The 24540-nt window shown below is 46.6% G+C and overlaps 1 pseudogene; it reads left to right on the forward strand.

The window, feature by feature from the left end:
* The window catches only part of LOC138581997 (zinc finger protein 850-like), a 124190-nt pseudogene that overhangs the window by 35489 nt on the left and 64161 nt on the right, over nt 1-24540 (forward strand).

Consider the following 24540-nt stretch of genomic DNA (forward strand, 5'->3'; position numbering starts at 1 on the left):
TCCTGCTGGTGTTCTGGTGTTGGGGAGGGTGTGTTGTGCATGGGTGGGTCCTTTGTAAGCCTCTGATTTGCATTGGTTTCACCTGGGCCCTTATTGCTGTCTCCTCCCTGCTCCTGCTGGTGTTCTGGTGTTGGGGAGGGTGTGTTGTGCATGGGTGGGTCCTTTGTAAGCCTCTGATTTGCATTGGTTTCACCTGGGCCCTTATTGCTGTCTCCTCCCTGCTCCTGCTGGTGTAATGGTGTTGGCGAGGGTGTGTTGTGCATGGGCGGGTCCTTTGTAGGCCTCTGATTTGCATTGGTTTCACCTTGGCCCTTATTGCTGTCTCCTCCCTGCTCCTGCTGGTGTAATGGTGTTGGGGAGGGTGTGTTGTGCATGGGCGGGTCCTTTGTAGGCCTCTGATTTGCATTGGTTTCACCTTGGCCCTTATTGCTGTCTCCTCCCTGCTCCTGCTGGTGTAATGGTGTTGGGGAGGGTGTGTTGTGCATGGGCGGCTCCTTTGTAGGCCTCTGATTTGCATTGGGTCCACCTGGGTGCTTATTGCTGTCTCCTCCCTGCTCCTGCTGGTGTTCAGGTGTTGGGGACGGTGTGTTGTGCATGGGTGGGTCCTTTGTAAGCCTCTGATTTGCATTGGTTTCACCTGGGTCCTTATTGCTGTCTCCTCCCTGCTCCTGCTGGTGTAATGGTGTTGGGGAGGGTGTGTTGTGCATGGCTGGATCCTTTTGTAGGCCTCTGATTTGCATTGGTTTCACCTGAGCCCTGGTTGCTGTCTCCTCCCTGCTCCTGCTGGTGTAATGGTGTTGGGGAGGGTGTGTTGTGCATGGGCGGCTCCTTTGTAGGCCTCTGATTTGCATTGGGTCCACCTGGGCGCTTATTGCTGTCTCCCCCCTGCTCCTGCTGGTGTTCTGGTGTTGGGGAGGGTGTGTTGTGCATGGGTGGGTCCTTTGTAAGCCTCTGATTTGCATTGGTTTCACCTGGGCCCTTATTGCTGTCTCCTCCCTGCTCCTGCTGGTGTAATGGTGTTGGCGAGGGTGTGTTGTGCATGGGCGGGTCCTTTGTAGGCCTCTGATTTGCATTGGTTTCACCTTGGCCCTTATTGCTGTCTCCTCCCTGCTCCTGCTGGTGTAATGGTGTTGGGGAGGGTGTGTTGTGCATGGGCGGGTCCTTTGTAGGCCTCTGATTTGCATTGGTTTCACCTTGGCCCTTATTGCTGTCTCCTCCCTGCTCCTGCTGGTGTAATGGTGTTGGGGAGGGTGTGTTGTGCATGGGCGGCTCCTTTGTAGGCCTCTGATTTGCATTGGGTCCACCTGGGTGCTTATTGCTGTCTCCTCCCTGCTCCTGCTGGTGTTCAGGTGTTGGGGACGGTGTGTTGTGCATGGGTGGGTCCTTTGTAAGCCTCTGATTTGCATTGGTTTCACCTGGGTCCTTATTGCTGTCTCCTCCCTGCTCCTGCTGGTGTAATGGTGTTGGGGAGGGTGTGTTGTGCATGGCTGGATCCTTTTGTAGGCCTCTGATTTGCATTGGTTTCACCTGGGCCCTCATTGCTGTGTCCTGTGTTCTTTTACCTCCAGCATTTGGCTAGGGGTATTTTCGGCGGATTATCTGCCGCTTTTCTGCCGCTAATAGAGCCTACGCCAGACTCGTGATTGCTCTGTAATAGCGCGAATGGATACTGGCGCTTTTACAGCCGACGCTTTTACAGCTGGCTGTACTTGCGCCGGCTGTAAAGGCGCCGTCGGTATTTGTACTCGTGATCCGACTGACCCTTAAATCCGGCGCTGAGAGCGCTACCGCCGGATTTAAGGGTTACCGCCAAACTCATGATGAGGCCCACTGGATTTTACTGCAGAGGCTGATCGTTCTGCAGGCTAGCAGCGCAATGGAGTGAATTCTAAGAACCATGCATTTAGCAACTACTTCACGGCACAGACGTACCTATCCTTGAACCACTTCCATTCTTCCAGTGCTGTTTGCCTCTGAGCACTGGTAAGTGTTAGACATCCTGCTTCAAACCCGGATAACAGCTCTTACTGAAACGACGGTGGTTGTGGTTTGGCAGAATGCTGCTGTAGACGCCTGAGGCAACAGGCGGGGGATTCTGCGCAGCTTATCCCTACGGGTTCCCCATTGTTTGTGATGCTCGTTCTTCTGTTTTGTTTCAGTGCTGGGGTTATGCAAAGGGCTTTGGCCCAATCCTATGTGACACTGGGAATTATCACACTGTCTCTATTGGAAGGTATTGCGCTCCCGGCGGCCATACTGGAAGGGCATTTATGTGCATGTACATCATTCTTTCAACATCCCTGAGCGGTGCTCAAAGATGGGGGACACTTTTTCTATCAATATTGCTCTTCATAGAGCATCCACTATAGACCTCACCTACTGGCAGTGGCTGCTGTAATCATCTCTACACATAAATACATTGAATTATTCTCCGGCCTTTCATTCAGGTGCTGTGTGTTAGCATTTAACTCATCATGAAGCTTCTGATTCCCTGTTCATCACTTGCTATGTCTTTGAGGCGTTGTGGGACCTCCTCACAGAGAACTGCAACTGCCTGCACCATTCCCCTTCCAAGCTGCACTCTTTACCTGATGTGGTGCGCCACCGCACTCGCATCGCTTACAGACACTGCAGTGTCACACTAGGTGTCATGGCTAATGACAGAACGCCCTCTCCATAGATAACTTTCCTGCTGATACAAAGGATGTGAAAAAACCCGCCATGGACCAAGCTCAGTATCTGGATCAGTCCAATGTCCACCCAGTGGATAAACAACTATGGTGGGACATAGCCACAAATCTGACCGAGCTCTTCTCAGTCAAAGTTTCCTTGACATCAGCAGACAGTTGCACTTTAGACATACAAGAAGTAGTCCAGGAAAAGCGCATGAAGATGAAATTGATTTCTGGAAAATGAAATTGAGTTGTGGGAGATTGCAGCTCTGGTTTGGAACAGATTGTCTGGAACGACTTCATGCTTATGGAGGAAGCAGATCCTTCAAAGGGGATTGCATACGTTTTTGGGGAATCCCAGAAAAAGCGGAACCTGACAGTGCAGCGACGTTCATGGAATGTTGTATTGCAAAGCTCCTGATTTCGCTTAGGGATTTGGTGAGCACATAAAATTCAGCTGAGAGGATTTCTGTTGATAAGGAAATTGAGCCTTTGTCGGCTTCAGCACAGCGAACTCAACCTCTACTTCTGGCTGCAAGAAAGAAATCACCAGTCACCCAGTATGGCCATAAAACAAAGGATTACTCAAACGCAAGTCCGAATGACCTAGGAGAGTTCTGTTACATGGCCTGTAAGCCACAGGCAATAGGATCATAGCGCATAGACAGTGACCAGAGAGTTTACCGAATCACATGACGTGTGCCGCTATGTAGCTTTTTAGAGGCAAGATGAGAATGCACAAATAGAAGTCACCTCTCCAAGCAATCAGTCTGCTTCTGCATCAGGATACCTCGCCACACAGGATCGCTCGAGCAGGTTCAGGTACCACAAACCTACACAGCTGAACCAAGGGATGAAAGTCCTCGCAAGCAGCATATTGGAAAGCATAGGATACTATGGCAAGCAAACCATCCAGATCCTCTAGTAAGGCTCCAGCCCACAGGATCAAAATCACCCAACCAGGAATTCAGTGTTAAAGGATCATAAGATGATGGTGGATCTTTAATACACCTTGCACTGCCACGACGAGGACATCTTCTAGCCCGAGCCATTTCATATTGTGTATACTGAAGGGCTGGCAAGCTGGGGTGCTATGAATGCCACCAAGGTAAAGATGGTTTAGACATTAAGCCGGTCCCCTCTTCAGCATAACATCAGGTTTATATCTTGTGTAGAATACTGATTACACATTGCCGCCTGCTCTCACAGCACACTGGCAAGTTCATGAATGCGGTATCTTATCGTCATTACAGACCACACAATTGTCGAGGCACTTTCTTAACAGCAAGATAATCAATCCTTTCTACTGCGATCTCAAAGCCCAGACCTGGCACTTCTTTAAGAGCCTCCTTTGGCCCCAAGGAATCCGCCAAATGAAACTGACCAGGGAGGGAAAAGAGATCAGAGCTCACAGAGTAATGATAAGTAGCAGCTGGTAGCAATTGTGATCACTAAGCAACAACACTGTACGACTGCTTATGGTGAAATGGCATGTCGTAGACAGCATGTTAATTGTAGGTTCTACATATTCCCCTAACATTGCTAAAATAGCCTTTCTGTCGCATGTAAATAGAATATGTCCAGAAACTGAACACATCCCAGTCCTACTGGATGGGGACTGGGATTGAATAGAATTGATATTTTATTTCTATCACGCTCGTACACAAGTGTTTCAGAGAGCAACAAGGCAAGGGAGGGGAACAGGGGAGAACAAAACAAGGATCTTACTAGGCCCCGTGACATTGAGAACGCGCAAGTGCAGGACTCTGTACTAGCTATATCCGGCAGGCCTGGCTTTGCACAGAAGAGGAGATTTAGTAGATCCTTGGTTTTTGCTCCACTCAATGGACTGGACTGGACGCCACACTTACATCATGGGTCCGTAAATGATAATAGATTCTTCTGTCATCTAGCCAGGCTTTTCCCCCTTACCCCTCATCTTGTTGCTCATTAGCTCCCTGTGTCTGATCACTCTCCCTTTACGCTTCTGGAGAATGAAGGGGAGCCTATTTAGCCCCCCATGAGAGAAGGCCACGTGGGGATTACTTGGACTGCACAATTGGTTACACAGTCACATGACTCAGAAAGAAGCCGATTGGGAAAAGGAAATGGTTAGCACAAGAATCTATTTCAGCACCCTGGGATATTCTCCTAAAGAACAGTACTACTGCTAAAGACATGCTTGGCAATATTCATAGCAAATCTGCAGAACATAACGTATCGACTGTGCAATATCGAGTTATAGACCCGTGCTCCCGATAAGCACAGACGAGACTATTCTGCAAAGATTCTCCAATGAAGGATAAACGGGGTCATCGCCACAATGGTAAAGGACTCCAGAGAAGAGTTTCTGGTCAATAGGGGGTGAGAAGTAATAAGACCGTCCTCCCAAGCTGCGTGCCAAGGATAGGCATTATGCCCTGCCACTAGATGCCACTAGACAATGCCAACTATTTTGACTCAGTGGAATGGCCATATTTTTTTGATGTGATGGAAAGATTTGTATTAGATCAAAAGTTCATTCCCAGAAGTCCAGTTACTATGTACAAGGTTGTATGGCCAGAATATCTGGAGGAGGTTATGCCTCAGCACCTTTCCATGAGACCCTGGGGAACCAGATAAGGCTGATCTGATCCCCTCTTGTGTCTATTGGCATGGGAGCCAGGCGGCAAGGTAAACCCAGAACATCACGGGTATTGGCTCGTCCAATCGGTGAAATGAAAGCACTTCTATATGCTGATATCATGTTAGTTACAAACCCGAAAGAATGCACCCACTGTGCCATTTCTCCGATTACAAAATGTTCTTCTTACAAGATGAATTGGGGCAAATGCAAGGCATTGCCTGTGACATTGCACCTTCGTAAAAGAGAACTATCCCATTTGAACTCTGGGTTGCTTGAAAGGACATTAAATCATCTTGGGATCAAAATGAATAAGGGTTTAGCTGATATTGTGTAGGTCCACCTTTACTCTGTATGGGATTCTGCAGACTAGAAGTGGCCTTGACTGAACCAATCTGTGTGGGGAGGTCCAGCATGGAGGAACGGCCATAGACCCTACATTACAGTATGTAGACTCATCAGGCTTCCGATTCGCCCTTAGGAGACATATGCCCTTTTATCAGGGGCGGCTCATGGCCAAGCTGCAAGCGTGTATTACAGCTGAGGAATTGCAACTTCCAGATGTTAGGAATCTCTTCCTATCATAGTAGCTATGCTTATTAAGATCTTAGCCCTCAGCTGGATAATTCTTGCGAAACATAACTTGAATCATATTTGCAAAGATTATGAGCTGTTTAATATACCATCCTAAAATATTTTGTAACCAGTTCTTTCAGCCAACGTTATTGGCCAATGAGCCGTATTTACGGAAAGGAGTCACAATCTGTTAGAATGACTCACTCAGTATGAACTAAAACCCTGGACATTTAATGGCCGCTATAATTACATCAATTCGTATTCCAATTCAGACTGTCTCATTAGGAAGACTGGAGAGTCTTTCAGCGATGATATTAAGTCTGCCCAAAGATGCTTAAGTCAGACCATCAACCCTCTTCACTTACATCCATCCCTGTTGAGAACCTCTTCTCAATATACATGCTCAGTCTGCGGCCTTCATGCCTCAATCTATCTGATGCACAGTATAGTCTCAGGCTTATGCTGGTCTTTGATGGCAGGCATGAAGCTTGTGGGGGGGGGCTTATGGGAAGTCGGTCTGAAGTTTACATAATTCAAGGTTCTACGTGACTGATGCTGGTCTATTGACCAATTGCCCCCACTAGGCCTGTCTGATAACATCCCCTGTTGCAGAGGCCAGAAATAAGTGGTTATCTTGCACATATTCTATGGGGATATTGGATACATTTTGGTCAACTTCTTTTGGAAATGAAATGACGGCGTAGTAGACCCATATGTCCGGATGGTGGTCACCACTTTACTGACTGCTGGGGTTCGCCGGCTCTGGAAAAGGCTTCTTCTGTTTGTGAATTGGTGGAAAGACATGGCCACTCTGCATTTAGGAATGATCAAGTTATGTTATTGTATCAGGGCTCGCAGAATCTATCAGCCCCCTAGCATTGGCCAGTCGTTTTCATGCCGGGCGAGCACCATTTGCACAATACGCGACCTTGCTGGCGAGTATGGTGACCTTTGAACTTATTTTTCATTTACAGCAAACACACTTTGCAGTAAATGGCAAATACAGGTTTCACTGCACAAGCTTGAAAGTATTGCAGCAGATATGAAGTGGGCTTATGCTGACATGCACCATTTTACACAAAGGACTGGTACATATTGTGGCACCGCTCACCATTGGGCAAATGCATTTCTCTCAGCTGGAGAGCTCGCAGTGCAGGTCTAGTGGGATTTTTAAGAATGAGAAAGGCCTGTGTATGTTAGTAGACTTTTATATGGACCAAAATACCACTGTAGTAGTTTCATAGGGCCTTATAAATAGGCTGTTCTGGAAATAAAGTGCCAGTAATAACGTGTACTGGCACTTTTCCGGGCCGGCCAACGATATGTTTGCCGGTATGGTTGAGGATTTACCTCCAGCTAAGAGCAGGAGGTATATCCACCACCCTACTGGCAAAAAGCTGCCGGTAATACAGGCCCGGTAATACAGGTAAATCTCTCCAGGGAGTCCACAGGACTCTATGGAATGAGGATTTATCAGCATTCCTGCCACTTGGAATCTGGCAGTGATGCCAGCAGACCAAGTGGCGGAAACGGTAGTACAGTTTTCCGGTAATACGGGCGGGATACCAGCAAACGTATAATAAGGGACATAGTTTCTATGTTTATCTATTGAGCGGCATAATGGGGCTCATTCCAAGTTGGCTGGTGCAGTATTAACATGGCAGTAATACGGTTTACCGGCATGTTACCGCACAGGCCATCTATGAGTTTGCCTGTAAGGGGCCTGATTTACCTCCAACCAACAACTTGAGGTAAGTCAGGCTCCTTGCCGGCAAAAACTTCTGGAATTACTGGCACCTCCCCCTATGGAGTCCCATAGGCAGTAACTACCTTTACTGGTACTTGAAATCTGCCAGAACTTCCGGCAGATCAAGTGCTGTTAACAGTAATTCCGTTTGGTGGTATCCTGCCATATTCACCAAACTTGGAATGAGCCCCACTGAGCTATCGCCACAGATGTCCAGATTTTAGGATTCTGGGGAAAAGAAAACGAGCAAAAGAAAGGTACGAGAATGGGAAAGCGGGAAATAAGTGAACAAACATAGGGAGGGGAGGGGTGCAGATATTGTGATCTCAGTGGTGCATGTCAGTCCTGTTAGGTGGACCGCATTTCTGCAGAAGGGAGGAGATGGATAGGTCTTAAGTGGTGGTATAATTAAGTTAGGTTTCCCAGGCAGATTTGACACACGTTATGTTAGTATATGCCGTCATGAGGGATGCATATGAGGCTTTTGGGTGTGCTCTGGCAATCCCAGAAGTTTGGTGTCCTATTTGCCCATGCGTTGCGATACTTTGCAATTTAAGTCGGATGATAGAATGTTATCAGGAGCAAATTTTCCATGAAACTTGAAACCCTTTTTCCACTTGTTCAATTGGAGTCCAATGGCTTATCACGATAGAAGTGTGTTTTCCACACCCAATCCTCTTGACGCTAGGATCCTGCTATGAGAAGTCAACGCTTCATTGGTAAAAGGTCTACACACCCAATCCTCTTGACGCTAGGATCCTGCTATGAGAAGTCAACGCTTCATTGGTAAAAGGTCTACACACCCAATCCTCTTGACGCTAGGATCCTACTATGAGAAGTCAACGCTTCATTGGTAAAAGGTCTACACACCCAATCCTCTTGATGCTAGGATCCTGCTATGAGAACTCAATGCTTCATTGGTAAAAGGCCTACTGTGCTAGATCCAAGTATTTGCAATCCTGCTCCAATACTTGCGGCATCCTTTGCACCCATGTAGTACATGCTCGCGGTTATGCCAAAAATTCCTTTTCATGTACCAACCTGTTTTGAGCTCTAGTTTCTATCTTCATCTTTTTTGTTATTGTTCAAATATTGTGATAATGTGAACAGGTGAAAATTGTACACGTTCATTTTTCTATCTTCATGCACCTGTAATGGGTTTAATAATAAAGATCATTGCAAGAAAGAAAAGCTTAACTGAATCCTGATCCTAGAGCAAGCTTCAGAGGCTTAGACCTTCATAGATCAGAGACATGCCAATGGTGGTGAAAGTCAGCTGCACACTCTTGACCCCACAACAGCAACCATGCAGAGGCCTTACGCTAGAGTCCCAGAAGTGGAAAATGCACTGGAAGCCGGCTGCTTAAGAGTAAACCATGTTCTGTTACCTCCCTGAATCTGACCTCTCCTGAATGAATTGATACGTCCGTTGATTGAAGTGCACCTAGAGGACATGTAAGACGGTGCCATGTGGATCAGGATTTAACAGCAAATGGTTACCAAAAAAGTGAGTTTATTCATTGCAGCACAGCATATTGGATTAGTCACAAAAATGTTTACATGACATTTATCACTGGAAACAGTCTTCTACATTGAGTCTCTTTGACACATTTTAGGCAATCTCACAGAGCAACAAACATTGTAGTCCTAATGAAAGCTCTATTAAGCTTTGTAATTGTCCAGTACTGGAGGGGCAAATAGCCATGAGCCATACAAACATATAGGAAACAAATATTACAAATGAGTTGGCAGTGTGAGAAACCTGAAGGTTTCTCACCTGTATTTTCCTGGGGATATGCCATCCAGGTGGCCAGGACATGGCCATCGCCATTGGATAGAGTTTCTGGGGGTGGACCAGTGGGGGAGGATCACCTGGGTGGTGGGTCCTCTGGGTGTGGGACACCAAAGGGTGAGACACGGTATCATCTTCCTTATGACACCTTTTCCCCATCCTTCCCCAACTCTACTCCTCCCCCCTTTTCTGACATGAACAGTTTCTCACAGCGTGAAGGACAACGGATCAATACCCGAGCCATTTAATCTGACATGTCCCAACACAAGGGTCAGTCAATTACCGACAACTACACACACCTGACTACCCTTTCCCTTCCCCATTGCGATAAAAGGTGGAGCACACTCCGCGCAAGGCCGAAAACAGGAGGATACAGCCACTCCAGGACAGCAGTTCAAACAGAGGAGAAAGGCGGCGAGACCTGAAAGGACGTCAAGGAGGGAGTTGCCCTTGCCCTTTTGAACCCAGTCTCACAAAGCCTTTGATGAAAGAAACAGAAGACTGGGAATCACAGCTGGCAAACGGTGTAACAGATGTCAGCAATACATGGCACCCTCTCGCAGTGGTAGCCAGGGCGAGGAGACCTGGTTGCCATTGTGGTACCATCCTTGACTCCAGTGGCAAAGGGAACCACCAACGAGATCAGCACAGCCACTGAGTCGGAAGAACCTGATAGTCAACTGGACCATGTTAGGCTTAAGGTTGGAGTGGCAACATTAAGAAGATAAATAGAGAAAAGGTCTTTTGTGAACAAACTGGGTACCAGAGATAGAGTGGTCTGGCACCACGTGGGCGCTCAGTCAAAAGGTCTCTGGCTGGTACCCCTCTCCTGAACCAAGAGACTGTGTTGAATATTGTGATTAAAGATACTATGACTGCTAAGAGGCCATAGGGAAGGCCGTGCCAGCAGATGTTAAGGTGGTCATACAAAGGTCAAGTCAAATCCTTTGTACAATCGAAAGTTCTTGACACATTGCAGAAGGTTTTGTTGTTTAAAAAAAGGCGTTTGCGCCCGGCTGAGGGGAACGCCGTGCGAGCTGTAATGGCAAAAAGCCTGCACTTGCGTTGTCTAATAGTGACCCAGCGAAACGAGATTGCAAATCAGAAGTCTCTGTTTGAATCTGCTAGCACTCTGGTTGGTCTGAGCCCGACTGAGGGAGATGTAACGATTGAGAGGGATCGTCGGAATCCGGGTGAGGTGGATCCGAGGGTGAGCGGTAATCACCTGACGTGTTGTTTTTACATATCAGGCCCTCAGAAGCTAGAGACTTGGGCACAGAAGGCCCTGATATATAGAAAAGGAACTCTTAGCTTGGGCCAGAGAAGCCCAGGAGTGTGCTGTGCTCAAGAGTCCCGCCTTATCCCATGCTAAAAACGTGGGCAAGGGAGTCCCCGGCCATAACATCCTGACTTATCATTTTGTGAACACTTCTTTCTTTTCATTATCTCACACTATTTTGTAAACGTAGTGGTATGGATTGGCAATTGTTATTTTTTTTTTTAGTATATGCCTTTTTATTTGACTAGACGCCACTACGATGGTATTATTATAATTTGATGGTCGTAGCTTACTAGATTTAGGTTTAGATCAGGCGTTTATCTCACCCTTTTTTACAGTTTAATAAACACCCTTGAACTGCGATCACTTGTGCCTGTCTTACTTTGATACCATGCCTTCCTTACAGCAGACTAAAATGCCAGCAGGCCCCTCAGACCAAGCCTACAGAGAGGCAGTATAGCAACCACTCCAACATAAGGATTCTGCCCACTGCATCCACCAACACAGTAATCCCACAGAAAGGAGCTGCAATATTATAGTGCCTCAGTCGAAGAGCAACTTTAGGGTAAAACTGCATCATTTCATTTTCATTCATTACTAGGGGCACAGCAGTATCGATTATAGAAAGATATCAGTTTTAGAGTTCAATATATATTTTTACTTGCCTAAATGTACCCACTTACAAATGGTAATATAAACTTGTATTTGTTAGTATTAAGGGAATTCTTATTCTGATAGATACAGGGGCAAGTATCATGCTTCACTTCCTTTCCTAAATCTTTCAGCAGAAAACACAATTCACACAAACTAAATTTCCCAGCAACATGTAGGCTTCTTAGTAGTGCACTTGAATTTTTAATATTGAAACTATCAACCATAGTCCAATCCCACAGTTTAGCACTGTGTTATTTCACATCCTTTTCTAAGTTTCTATTTCTTTGCGGCAACCAGCACAATGCAGTTCCCAAGAGGGAAAACACAAGATGTCTGACCTTTAGAAAACACTGAGCTGGCCTCCAAAAGGATCCAAGGACAAAGAGTAAGGCCAAAATGTGTGGACGCTGGTCCGCCCAGCCACTCGAAACTAGAAGGCATCTGTTAAACTCCTCATCCTCAAGAATCCTTGCATCTTCAAGAAGTCAATCAAAATCACCAATGGTGCGTGGTGCAGTTATGCTTAAACAAAGCACCACATCAGGAGAACAGTTATCGCACAGAGCATAAATAACTATATACAAACACTGTGTGGATCTGCTTAGATCACATGCTCTGCATAGTCCGACATCTAGTGGTAGTCGCAGAGTACTACAAGATTTATTTTCAAAACTGGAAAACGGACATCAACAGGGCTTGTTATCACTAGTGTGACATGTACTGTACCCATGATCCTTCACATGTCGAGATCCCTCAGATTGTTTTTTTCCGCTATCGAAGTTGGTCGCAAATGCAGAGTTATCTTCCAGGCTGATGCCTTTAATTAGTTGAAAGTTTACCAGTAGACTCTTCTTTCTTTCCTTAATGTTCAATTTCACTGCATGGCCAACAGACTGCACGACGGCTTTCAACGGACAACCTCATCGTTGACTACTTTGGCCCTTACAGTATGGAGAGAGGGGGGAGGTTCTTCCTACTGACCTCTTTAGAGAATGTATATTCTACCATCCCCTTTCCCTTTTTCTCGTCAATCTGTCCTTGCAATAAATAATGGACAAAACTCCCTTTAAATTTTGCTCTACCTGCCACTGAAAGTTCCTGTGGAAGGACACGTGCCGAGTGTGCAATTACTGTCTCCTGAGGAATCACCCTGAAAAGGTTTGCACATTGTTAGGCAGAATCCTGTGCAGTGCCCTTAGCGACCACTACACACAATTAAGACTATGGGTGGCGATACAAGTTTTACCTTTGGTACAAGCCTGTACTACAATGTCAGAGTGGTAGCAGTGGCGGAGCAGCCAGGCTTATCTCAAGAGCATATGAGCAGTAGCAGAGATTACACAAAGCAACCACAATTACTGTGACTCAAGCAAACACTGGCTCAAGGTTTCACGTAGAAAAATATAAGTACATTTATTTTTGAAGCATTCGTTATAAACACAACACTTCTATTAAACTTCAATAAAAACCACACGTTAAATATACTACAACTAACCAATTCACTTTGTACAGTAAGTATCAAGGTAAGTACCCTGTGTTGGAATGAACCGGTGTTAGGCACAAAAACATGTTACCGCAAATACGATTGCCAGGGGAGTTGCTAGGTCTGGAAAAGACCCGGGGCTAAGCTGATGTCGGAACTGTTGGGACTGGGGGCTAGCTGTGTCTTTTGGCTGTAGCTCCTGAGATTCTGTCCAGGGCTACAACCAAAAAATCAGGGGCTATAGCCCCCTTAGCCCCCCCCTAGCAACGCCCCTGACGATTGCGATCACTTTTTGACAGTTCGGTCTACTAAACAAACGCGTATCCGTGACATGAAATGCTACCGGGGCAAAAACACACTTGGCACCTGAGATACCCAGAGGGAGTTGTGGGCAAAAATCACAGGCAATATTTTGGTTAGGCAGGCAGAATCGAGAAACACTCAGAGAAAGGCGTTCAAAGGTCAAAGGGCCAGAGCCAGGGTCGAAAGACACCGGGGCCAGTTGCCGAAGATCACACGGTCAGACAGTTCACTATTCAACATAGCCAAAAGTACTTTGATATTGTCAATGTTCGGAAGCAAAAGTTATAAGAAGAAGGGAAGACAAGGGCAAGCCTTGAAGATGAAGAAGAAAGGGATTCACCCAGTTTCCTCAACGGAACACCGTACCTTGTTCCAATGGTGCAGCTGGTGCCCTGGCAATTGTTCCTGTTGGTTTTCCGCAGACCCACGATTCCTGGAGCTTCGTCGTGAAGGAGGACGTCTGAAGGGGGTCTGCACCACACAGGGATGAAGCCGGCAGCGGCGACAAGGAATAAAAGGTGCGCTCCTTAAAAACAGGAGAGGCTCTTCAGGTGGCTATCCAGACCACTACAGCAGTGTGCAGCAATTTCAACCATGGAAGAGGATCCTCAGGCTGTAGAAGATGAGCTGGTTATCCCCACCAAGTTAAAGGGAAGAAGACTCCGGACTGGATCTTCTCTGCGTCGTTGAAGGGCAGATAGCTCGGGACTGCAGCAGGGCTTCACCGGTACGGGGTAGTTGAAGCAGCCGTCGTTCTCTCCGCTTCTCTTCGGTTCCTTGTAGTTTCAGTGGCGACTCTCTGACTTCTAGCCCAAGATACCTGCCTTTTATGTGAAAAACCCCCATTCACGCAGCCTGGCTGTCAATCACCCAGCAGGCGGGTTGTCCAGACCGGACAACTACCCTGGCAAATCATGACAAAGTGCAACTTGGGTTTCCTAGGATACCCTGTGCAGGGGGTGACTACACCCCTCCCTCACATTCAGCCCACCTAGACACCCAGGCGCCTTGAGGAGGGCTTCTGGGCAGAAGCCCGCCAAAAGACAGTGAACAAAGAAGGCAAGTCTAGTTTGCTGTGCAAAGTAAAACACAAGAAGGACTTTAACAAAAAGAAATGGCGAATAAACCCAACCAGAGCCAAGAGAAAGATGATTTGGTCAAGCGGGTTTATGTTTGAAGCTAATATAATAGCCAAGAACAGTACCACATTTATCTAATACTATCGCGGTAGAAAAGTTAGGGTAGATATCACTGCCACCAGCCAAGCCTAAATGTTAAAAGAGCGAAACAGTGCTCTAGGAGGTACAGTTACAAGGGATACGAGTTAACCCTTTCCAGTACTCCATGGAAGACGGGGTGTACTGGATCTGTGGTAGATTGACTAAGTAAAGTTAATGGTAACTTTACTCTTTTCTGGGGGACAGTAGTCGCCTCAGAAATGGAGTCGAGGGACGGCTCAAAGACAACCCTGTGCCACGGCACTGAAGGTGCTGTGTGACACACAAAAAGAAGGGGGCTACTGAAGTGGTGTACTCCAGAGTCCACAATCACAAAAACAGGTAGAAACACATAGCAAAACCCAGGTAAGAGTGGGGAAAAAGCTCTCACTCTTACCAAGTGGAAAATAATAAACTCCAGAAGTCCAGCAAAGCTGCTGGGCGACGCACTAGGTGAGGGAAATTAGCCATAAATGAGAATTTTCCCTAACACACATCTTGCAAACTTTTTTGACCGAGAACGCTAAAGGATTGGTGCACCAAACGCTGGGCAGCTCACATGAAGCAGGCCGAGGCCTCCATCGACATAAACGAAAACTCCACCAAGGGCAGTATCAGGGTCCTTAGTGACGCTGAAGACTAGCAGTGTTCGTCGGAACCCCAAGTGCGGGCCTACGACTCAATAAGCAGGCCGGTGGCTCTGTGACAGAGAAGACACCTGGCAGCCAGAGCATACAAGCCCAAGAACACTAAAACAATAGCCCACGGCCGAATTGCGACAATACTGTCGAAAGTTGAAGCCCATGCAGTGTCCACGGAGATAGCCTCAGGTTCTTCCTTGTTATCTGGGCCACCGCGTACGCTTTCGTCCCATGAAAGGCCTCCGAAACTGGACCCCAAGGTTGGTTCGGACACCGTCCACAAAAAGGTCCTCCTTTCGCGCACCGAAAGGCGCATCAGTGTCCCCCAAGCAAACGCTGAAGATGCAAGAGCTAATCAGAAAGCATGTCAGTGCCATCCTACTGAAGGCTAGCAAGAATAGTGATGCCTTTGACCTCCAAGAGCACACAGACTGTAGATCTACCCCCCACCCCCTGTAGACACTCTCTCAGGGACTATGCACCACAAAAACCAAACTCCCTCCCATTCCACCCCTTTCATGTTAATAAGATGTTAAGGAGTATGTCAAGTTTTGTGGACTTTATGGACAGACACCCAGATCAGCCTCCTGCCAAAATGCCTCGTCTTGAGCCACAGCCTGCTCTAGGCACCCTGGCCTCGACCTACCATGAGGACATGTACTATGACAATCTCTCAGGGTCACAAGACCCGGGGTCTCCAAGTGACCTTTATAGTCAGGACCAATTCTATGATGATATTTATGTAATCCAGTCGCCAGACCACCATGACCAGCCGGTTGCAGATTCTCCCTTTGATAACCAACTACAATACACTGAACTGCTACTAAAGGCTGAACAACACTTTAATATCGACACTCGGGAAGCACAAGTGGACAAAGTCTTTGTGGAAGACTTTTTGGGAGACAAAAGGTCTGCCACCCAGTTTATTCCACTCCTGCAGTCTGTACAAAGACGCATCCAGCCCTCCCTTCTTGCGCCTAGTCTCTCACAAGGGCAGTCAACCCCAGAATAGAAAAACTGTTCCGGCCGGCGCCCACTTACCCTCTGTATATTAGGGGTCAGTTTAAACCTGATTCATTAGTGGTCACCATTACCAGAAAGAGGGCAGGCACTGCCCTGGCGTCGGCCGAGGCCCCGCCAGACAAAAAAAGCAAGAAAATCTATACTTTCGGGAGGAAAGTTGCCTCTTCAGGGGCATACCAAAGCAGAATCACCAACAACACTACCCTTCTAGCTTGTTACGGCTTCCACAAATGAGATGACCTGGAATGCCAAATTGAAGCTGTCCCAGAACCCCTGAAGTCTCAATTGTTAAATACTATTGCAGAGGGCAGGCAGATATCAAACGGCATCCTGACAAATAACCTCGATGCGGCAGATAATATGGGACGCATCGTAGCAGAGGGCACGCTCATCAAGCGCCACGCCAGGCTCAGACAATCGGGGTTTAAGTTAGAAACTCAGGCCACCCTCCTAAACATGCCGGTGGAGCCCAATGTACTGTTCAGGAAGCCCGTCGAAGTGCTAAGGAGGAATATGACACTCTAAAATCCCTTGGCCAGTTAACAAACAAGCCCTATGTTCTACGGGGCTCCCCAAACTCTAGAAGGTTTCGGGGTCAGGGTGCTCAACGTTCCTTGGGTATACTCGGGGCAGACACTCCTCATTGTGGGTCCCATCCCAAGGACAAACTTCCTCTTCCTATTTTCAAAGAGCAAATAAAAGGGCCAGAGGAAGACGCAGAACCTCTCCTGGGACAGGCGCCACCCCTCCCAAACAATGATGCACCGCTACCGGTCCCCTCCAATGCCACTCCAGTAGGAGGCCGAATATCACACATCACCCACGCATGGGAGGGGATAATGTCTGACAAATGCGTGTTGTCCACCGTGGCAGGCTGGTATTGTATCGAGCTGTTACAAAAACCACCCTACCGGCCGCCAAGACCAAGAAAAATGTCAACAGAAGAAAAACGCATATTGTTGGAAGAAGTAAAGGCACTTCTAGAAAAGAACACCATAGAGATTGTCCCAGCTAATCAGGTAAACCAGTTATTCAACATACTTCCTTGTGCCAAAGAAAGACCTTTCCATGCGCCCAGTTCTAGATCTGCGCCCTGCGAACAAATATATCAAACCCCAAATTTTTCGCATGACCACGCGCCAAGAAGTAATGCTACTCCTAAAACGAGGGGGTGGACTACATGGCAAAATTGGATATGAAAGATGCATACTTTCATATTTCAATGCTCCCAGTTCACTACCAGTTCATGGTGCTCCCCTTTGGCATCGACTCAGCACCAAGAGTATTCACAAAGGCACTTGCAGTATGGCAGTACACCAGCGCATAAAAATGTCCATCTCAGTATGCCCTTATCTGGACAACTGGCTAATTACCAGGGAATCTCCTCAAATTTGCAAACAAAATACTCAAAAGACTATAGACCTTCTTTTCAATCTGGGCTTCTCCATCAACGAAAAGAAATCAAGTCTAGTCCCCAGCTAAATAAAAACAATTTCTAGGAGCTATTCTAAAAACAATGGAGGAGGTGGCTTTCCCTTCAAAAGAGAGAGTACAAAACATGCTGTTGCAAGTACCTCACTATAAGGTTGGTCGACAGATAACTATGCAAAGCAATGCGCTTGCTCGGGATGATGGCCTCATACATTCACTAGGTTCCACAGGCACGCCTGCGCCCAATGCAGGAATGGTTAGCAAACAATGGTCTCAGGCAGACGGTCAGTGGGATGATCTAGTGGTTGTTTCGCTAACCCTGGTACAGGCTCATCACTGGTGGCCCAGGGACAACCTGCTAAGAGGAAAACCCTTCCATGTTCCACCAGCACAGGCGATCCTAACTACAAACGACTCACTCACCGGATGGGGGCTCACTTCCTTCACCACACAGCCTACAGCCAGTGGGCTCATGCTACTGCCCAAAGATATATCAACTTCCTTGAACTCTTGGCCATCCTCAAGGCTCGTCAGGCCTGTCAGCAACATCTTACAGGTCAAACAGTGCAGGTCCTCACAGACAGCACCACTGCCATGTTCTACCTGAACAAGCAAGGAGGCACACACTCTCAAAGTCTATCCACGCTATTCCCAAAAATATGAAAGTGGGCTCTCAAGCTGAACATGTTGCTAACCTCTCAACATATTCCAGGGAAACTCAATTCTCTTTCAGACACTCTAAGCAGATACCCCCTACCAGAAGAACACGAGTGGCAACTGGACAAAGATATCTTAGAGTATTCTCACAATGGGTCACCCCCTATTAGACATGTTCGCCACAAGCCTTAACGCACTATGCCCAGACTTTGCGTTCAGGTTCCCCAATCAGGGTCCAAGGAGAACGCCCTGTGGATGAACTGGTCAGGGAAATGTGCTTATGCTCCCTCCCCTCCAGTCCCCCAACACCTCTCCTGAGCAAAATAGTCTGCAAGATGCACGAGGAACAATTAACTCTACACCTGGTTGCTCCTATGTGACAAGACAACCTTGGTTTCCACATCTGCTCAAACTGGCAATGTGTGATCCAGTCAAGCTACCGTGCCCGTAAATCATGCTAACACAACACAAGGGAGCATCCCTCCACCCACACCCTCAATCTATGAACTTGGCAGCCTGGCTCTTGAAGTCATAGAATTTGGCCACTTGAATCTTCCACAAAGGTGTTCGGATATCCTAAAAGAGGCACGAAAACCCAACACTAGACACTGCTATTTCAATAAGTGGAAGAGATGTGTGATCTGGTGCACGTCACGAACACTAAACCCAACAGAATGTTCCCCAGCCAACATGCTATACCTACTATACTCCAGCCTAGTATTTAACTCCACCAAAGGGCATCTGGCGGCCCTGTCAGCTTACACCACTTCACGAAACAAGGTGTCCTGGTGGAAAGTTCCTGTCATGGAAGGGGTAAATGGGCTAGACCCCCTCAATTTCCAACCCTCCACCAGGTTGGGATCTTGATGTGCTCTCCAAGCTCATGGGTCCACATTTTGAGCCTATGCACAAGGCCAGCCTGAAACTGCTGACTTGCAAAACTGCATTCCTTGTAGCTCTCACCTCTATAAGACGAGTCCGTGAGCTACAGGCTTTCTCCGTACAAGACCCTTTCTTCATATCATAATACACAAGGACAGGTTTGTCCTTAGAATGCATCCTAGCTTCTCACCTAAATTCATTTCAAAGTTCCATATTAATCAATCCATAGAACTTCCCACCTTCTTTGAAAATACAGCTAACTCAGCAGAAAGAAGCCTCCATACACTTGATGTACGGAGGGCGGTCTTGTACTATGTGAACAAAACTAAACCTCTAAGCAAAACAGACCAATTGTTTGTTTCCAAAGCAACTGGAATGGAGGGCGATTATTATTAAAGAATGCCATCTCCAGATTAATAGTCAAATGTGTACAGCTCTGCTATTCCCTATCCAAGAAAGTCTTACCTTTCACCCCCAGGGTTCACTCTACCAGGGGTACAGGAGCTACCTTAGCTTTCATTGCAAACCTCCCTCTAGACATCATTTGCAAAGCTGCTACATGGAGTTCCATCCATACGTTCACACAGCATTATTGCATTGACGCACACTCTAAAGCAGATTCACAGGTGAGACAAGCGGTCCTAAACATCTCTTTGCCTTTGTACCTTGTAACTTCCCACCTCCTTCTCCAGATACTGCTTGCTAATCTATGCAGAGCATGTGATCTAAGCAGATCCACAAGCTCCAGAAGGGATACATTACTCACTGTAATCATATTTCTGGTGCTTGTATCTGATTAGATTCACACATGCCCATACTTCCTCCCCCTTCTGGATTAGAAGGTGCATAGACGTTTTCTGTGTTATCACTGTTTCTGCTTTATCACATCTGTACTCACGCTATACTTCATGCAACCTCATGTCAAAAACAAACAAACTGAGGGACCTCAACGCGTAAAGGACCATGGGTACAGTACACGTCACACTAGGGATAGATAACTAACGCACTCTGTCAACATCCGTTTTCGAGTTTCAAAACAAATCTTGTAATACTCTGTGACTACCACTAGATGTTGAACTATGCAGAGCATGTGAATCTAAGCAGATACAAGCACCCAAAATACGATTACGGGGAGTAATGTATCCCATATATAAAATAACAGGATATCAAATATATATATTTCAGTGTGCGGTTCCTCAGCTGTATCATCAGGGTGGTTCGCCAATCCTCTGCGCCAAGGGTGGTAAATTGGGGCATCAGGTGGCCAAGTCGTGTCCTTCTTTCACTAGCTGGAGCAGGGCAGAGTAGCAAAAGGTGCTTCAGCGTTTCAACACTGGAGTCCTCCACAAAAGACACGTTCATCCTGATTAGATCTGGTTTTCTTCATTATTTCGTCAAATGTTTTCTGCGTCTTAATACACTGTTTCTTGGCTGTGGGTATGAAAAAGGCAAGTTGAAACTTCAAAATGTGACTATCAATACAACAAACTTTTTGCTTCAGCTGTACACTGGGGTCAGTGACTCCCCTTAAGCGTGATCTTATCTGTCCCCTTGGATTTTTGCTTATTCTTGCACTCCTTGGCATTTAACTCCCTCCCCCTGCAGTTCCCCACAACTCAGTCTAGTTGCACACAGATTCTGAACTGGACTAAGGTCCCCAGGGACGGTCAACCCATAGCGCCTTGAGATCATAGCAATGGTAAAAGGCGCTCTACAAATGCGTATGTGTGAAAAAAGGGAATGCCTCCGCGTAGGGACGTCAGATGTAGACTCCACCCCCAAACATCAAATAGATCGACCAAAATAAAAACGCATTGCTTACCAGACTAGAAAAGCACGACTGCCTTGAAATCCTTTTCTTCGCGTATTTCTCTTCTACTTTCCTCAAGACCCTCTATCAGCCATTTACAATTAACTTCACCAGGAATTGCCAAAGGCTCAAATTCCCCATCCTTTCAAATACACAGAGAGTTGTCGGAATCAAAGAAAAGCACATTAAAGAGTGCCATGATTTGAGCTATTGCCTAAAAGAAGAAATTAAAAAGTACATTTAGTATGCTCATAGTATGTGTGAACCATGTCTGTACCCAAAACCATTAATTTAGTGGGCTTGCTATGGATGTTCCTGCCTGATCTGCCCCAATTTGTGAGTGAAGCGTCTCTTGGTGCTTGATAACTTCCTCCAAGACTCACCCATTGTGGCTTCAACTAGTTGCATCAGCTCGCTAATAAAATTAGGAGGTGGTGTTCTGGAGAGGCAATACTTTCTTAACTGCAGAGCTCTTGTACCTAAAATGCTGTGTGTGTCCTTTAAAAGACAAGCATCTGTTTCAGTTTCTTAAATGTAAATATCAACCATAGAACGTCCCATCTTGCAGACAGCAACATGTACAGGAAATGATAGGGACCAGAAATAGGGGGGTATGCAGGGACAGAACCCATGACCAAAGTGATCTTTACTGGGGGGAACAAAAAGTAAATATTACACCTCAGCAGGCAGGCCATTGCTAATATGAGCCAGGCACTATCCTCCAGAAGAGTCAGAAGCCCACCCCAGACCCTCATAAACATCGCTACTGTGCCATAAATTGTGCACTACAGCTGAACTAGTGCAGCGCTCATGGGCAGTGGAAAAATCCTGCAAAAAAAGTTAAAGCCATGGGTACATTTTGCAGAGGCATGGTTTCTCACACATGTGCCACGGCCGGATACATGTAGGTAGCATATTACTGAGTGGGTTGGTGCACCTATCTGAGGAAGCCATGGACCTTGGGGGCATTGGAGCAGCAACAGCATTAAAGCCAGAGTGGGGCAGCCAGTAGCAGCATTAATACCCTACTGACATGTATCCCCTACTGATAGGGGCAGCCAGTAGGAGCATTTATCCCCTATTGACATGTATCCCCTACTGATAGGGGCAGCCAGAGAGGGGCAGCCAGTAGGAGCATGTATCCCCTATTGACATGTATCCCCTACTGATAGGGGCAGCCAGAGAGGGGCAGCCAGTAAGAAGCATTTATCCCCTACTGACATTTATCCTCTACTGATAGGGGCAGCCAGAGAGGGGCAGCCAGTAGGAGCGTTTATCCCCTATTGACATGTATCCCCTACTGATAGGGGCAGCCAGAGAGGGGCAGCCAGTAGGAGCATTTATCACCAATTGACATGTATCCCCTATTGATAGGGGCAGCCATAGAGGGGCAGCAAGTAGGAGCATTTATCCCCTATTGACATGTATCCCCTACTGATAGGGGCAGCCAGAGAGGGGCAGCCAGTAGGAGCATTTATCCCCTATTGACATTTATCCCCTACTGATAGGGGCAGCCAGAGAGGGGCAGCCAGTAAGAAGCATGTATCCCTTACTGACATTTATCCCCTACTGATAGGGGCAGCCAGAGAGGGGCAGTCAGTAGGAGCATTTATCCCCTATTGACATTTATCCCCTACTGATAGGAGCAGCCTGAGAGGGGCAGCCAGTAGGAGCATTTATCCCCTACTAACAATGATCCCCTACTGATAGGGGCAGCCAGTAGGAGGATTTATCCCCTATTGACATGTATCCCCTATTGATAGTGGCAGCCAGAAAGAAGCATTTATCCCCTACTGACATTTATCCCCTAATGATAGGGGCAGACAGAGAGGGGCAGCCAGTAAGAAGCATTTATCTCCTACTTGGCGATGTTTTGAAAGTGATCAGCCTGATCAGTAGAAGTCATTGTGTGGAACTGTGAAGGAGTTGCTCCACCCACGAAAAGGGGCCCTCTTTATGCTGAACAGCTAGGGTGCCTTAAGGCAGTGGTCTTCAAACTGAGGGGCTAGCACCCGTGGGGGGATTGAAGGAAGCCCCGGGGGGTTGGGAGGGCAAAGCTCTTTAAAACAGGATTATGGTGACTGTTTCTAATAGAAAATATAAGCGCTTGTGAGGGGGTGAAAAGTATAATTTTACTCAAGGGGGGGATACACATAAAAAGGCTTGAAGACCACTGCCTTAAGGGAATAAAGTGACCTCCCACTTTCAAATAGCAAAGCAATTAACAGGGCTCCTTTCACACCCAGGTCAGACACGTCCTGCTACCGCGCCAGTCCTCTGAAACACGAGGCTGCTAAAAAACCCATAAAAGCAAGAAAATAGCTCCAACCTCAACATCATCTAACGAGACTGAACTGGTCCCATCATTACATAAAAATAAAAACCATAAAAAGCATTCACCCCATATTATCATAAACAATGATGAAAAAATAGGTTTTCTAAATTAATGACAGGGATAGCTAGTCCTAGCAAGCATTCAATAAAGTGTACAGGCAAATTATCTTCACTTAACTGCCAAGGACAAATGGTTGGAAAAAACTAACAGCATTGAAGGGGCAATAAAATCCCTCCGGGAACCTCATCAACCCATACAGAGAACGGGACAGAAGTATACCTAGAACATGCAGCAATCTGTCTGAGTCCCGGAAACTTACAATTGTATTTATTAAATCATGTAGCGATTTCCCCAAAGTGTTGAACATAAACTAAACGTAGATGAAGAAGAGCACGAGTCATGGGGGGATTTAGAACACTGTCCGCCGCACATAAAGGCTGGCACAACTAGCCTACTATGAACTGAAAAGGCAATGGGAAATGGGGGTAAGCAAGCCCTCTATATGTTCTTTCAAATAAATGACGCTAAAGCAATACAACAGCTCTGGCTCACGGTTTAGCATCCGTAACTTCCAACAGTGAAGAATGAGTCAAAAGTATTACAATACAAAATTACAGTCTTTGAATGCCAGTTCGCTTTTTATGGGGGGCAGCTTTACAGAACCTCTTTAGGGGTGCTTCAAACTTGAACTTAACATGAGAACAGAGTACCTGTCCTATACACTTTTCACATTACACAAATCTCAAACCTATGTACATACATAATCTTCCCCAGCTTCAACGAGGTGGACTAGGGGATCACGGTAGGGGGGTGAGGGGGTCGAGACTCTCCTTTAATGCAAATTCAGTTGCTGGACAATTAAAGGATGCCACTTTTTTTGTTGGCTGGTGTTCAATGCCTTAAGTGAAAGCAATGATCAGGTTGCAAGCATTGTTAAGAGAAATAAATAGATGGGAGCATCTGTCCACTATTGGTTAGAGAAGCCTTCTTCTCTCCCTTCTTAATGAGAGATTGGATGGTGAATATTTGCACCTATTCTCTTTGTAAATTAAAGCCCAAAGCACCCTCTGCCACCAGAAGCAGGAATCAAAGAATGTATTCATCAGGGCATTTCAACCATCCCCAGCCTGAGACTACACCTGGCGGTGTATGCAGCACACCCCGTACCACACAGCGGCTCAAACAGTCTGCCACACCCACTTCAAAACATAGCCAGCCTTCGTGCCAGCTAAACAAAACTTTGCAACTTGGCACCGTGCTTCAGAATTAAGCAATATTAAAGAAGCTGTGCAAGTTACACACACTTCCCACGAGCCACACAACTATCACCACACAAGGGAAATCTATGCCAGCGGGTGTCTGTGCACCGGCATGCAGCTGTCTGGATAATTTACTGAAAATTACAAGCACTGTGC

The sequence above is a fragment of the Ambystoma mexicanum genome, chromosome 1p (assembly GCF_040938575.1).
Source record: "Ambystoma mexicanum isolate Mex_15411 chromosome 1p, UKY_AmexF1_1, whole genome shotgun sequence".
Taxonomy (NCBI): Eukaryota; Metazoa; Chordata; class Amphibia; order Caudata; family Ambystomatidae; genus Ambystoma; species Ambystoma mexicanum.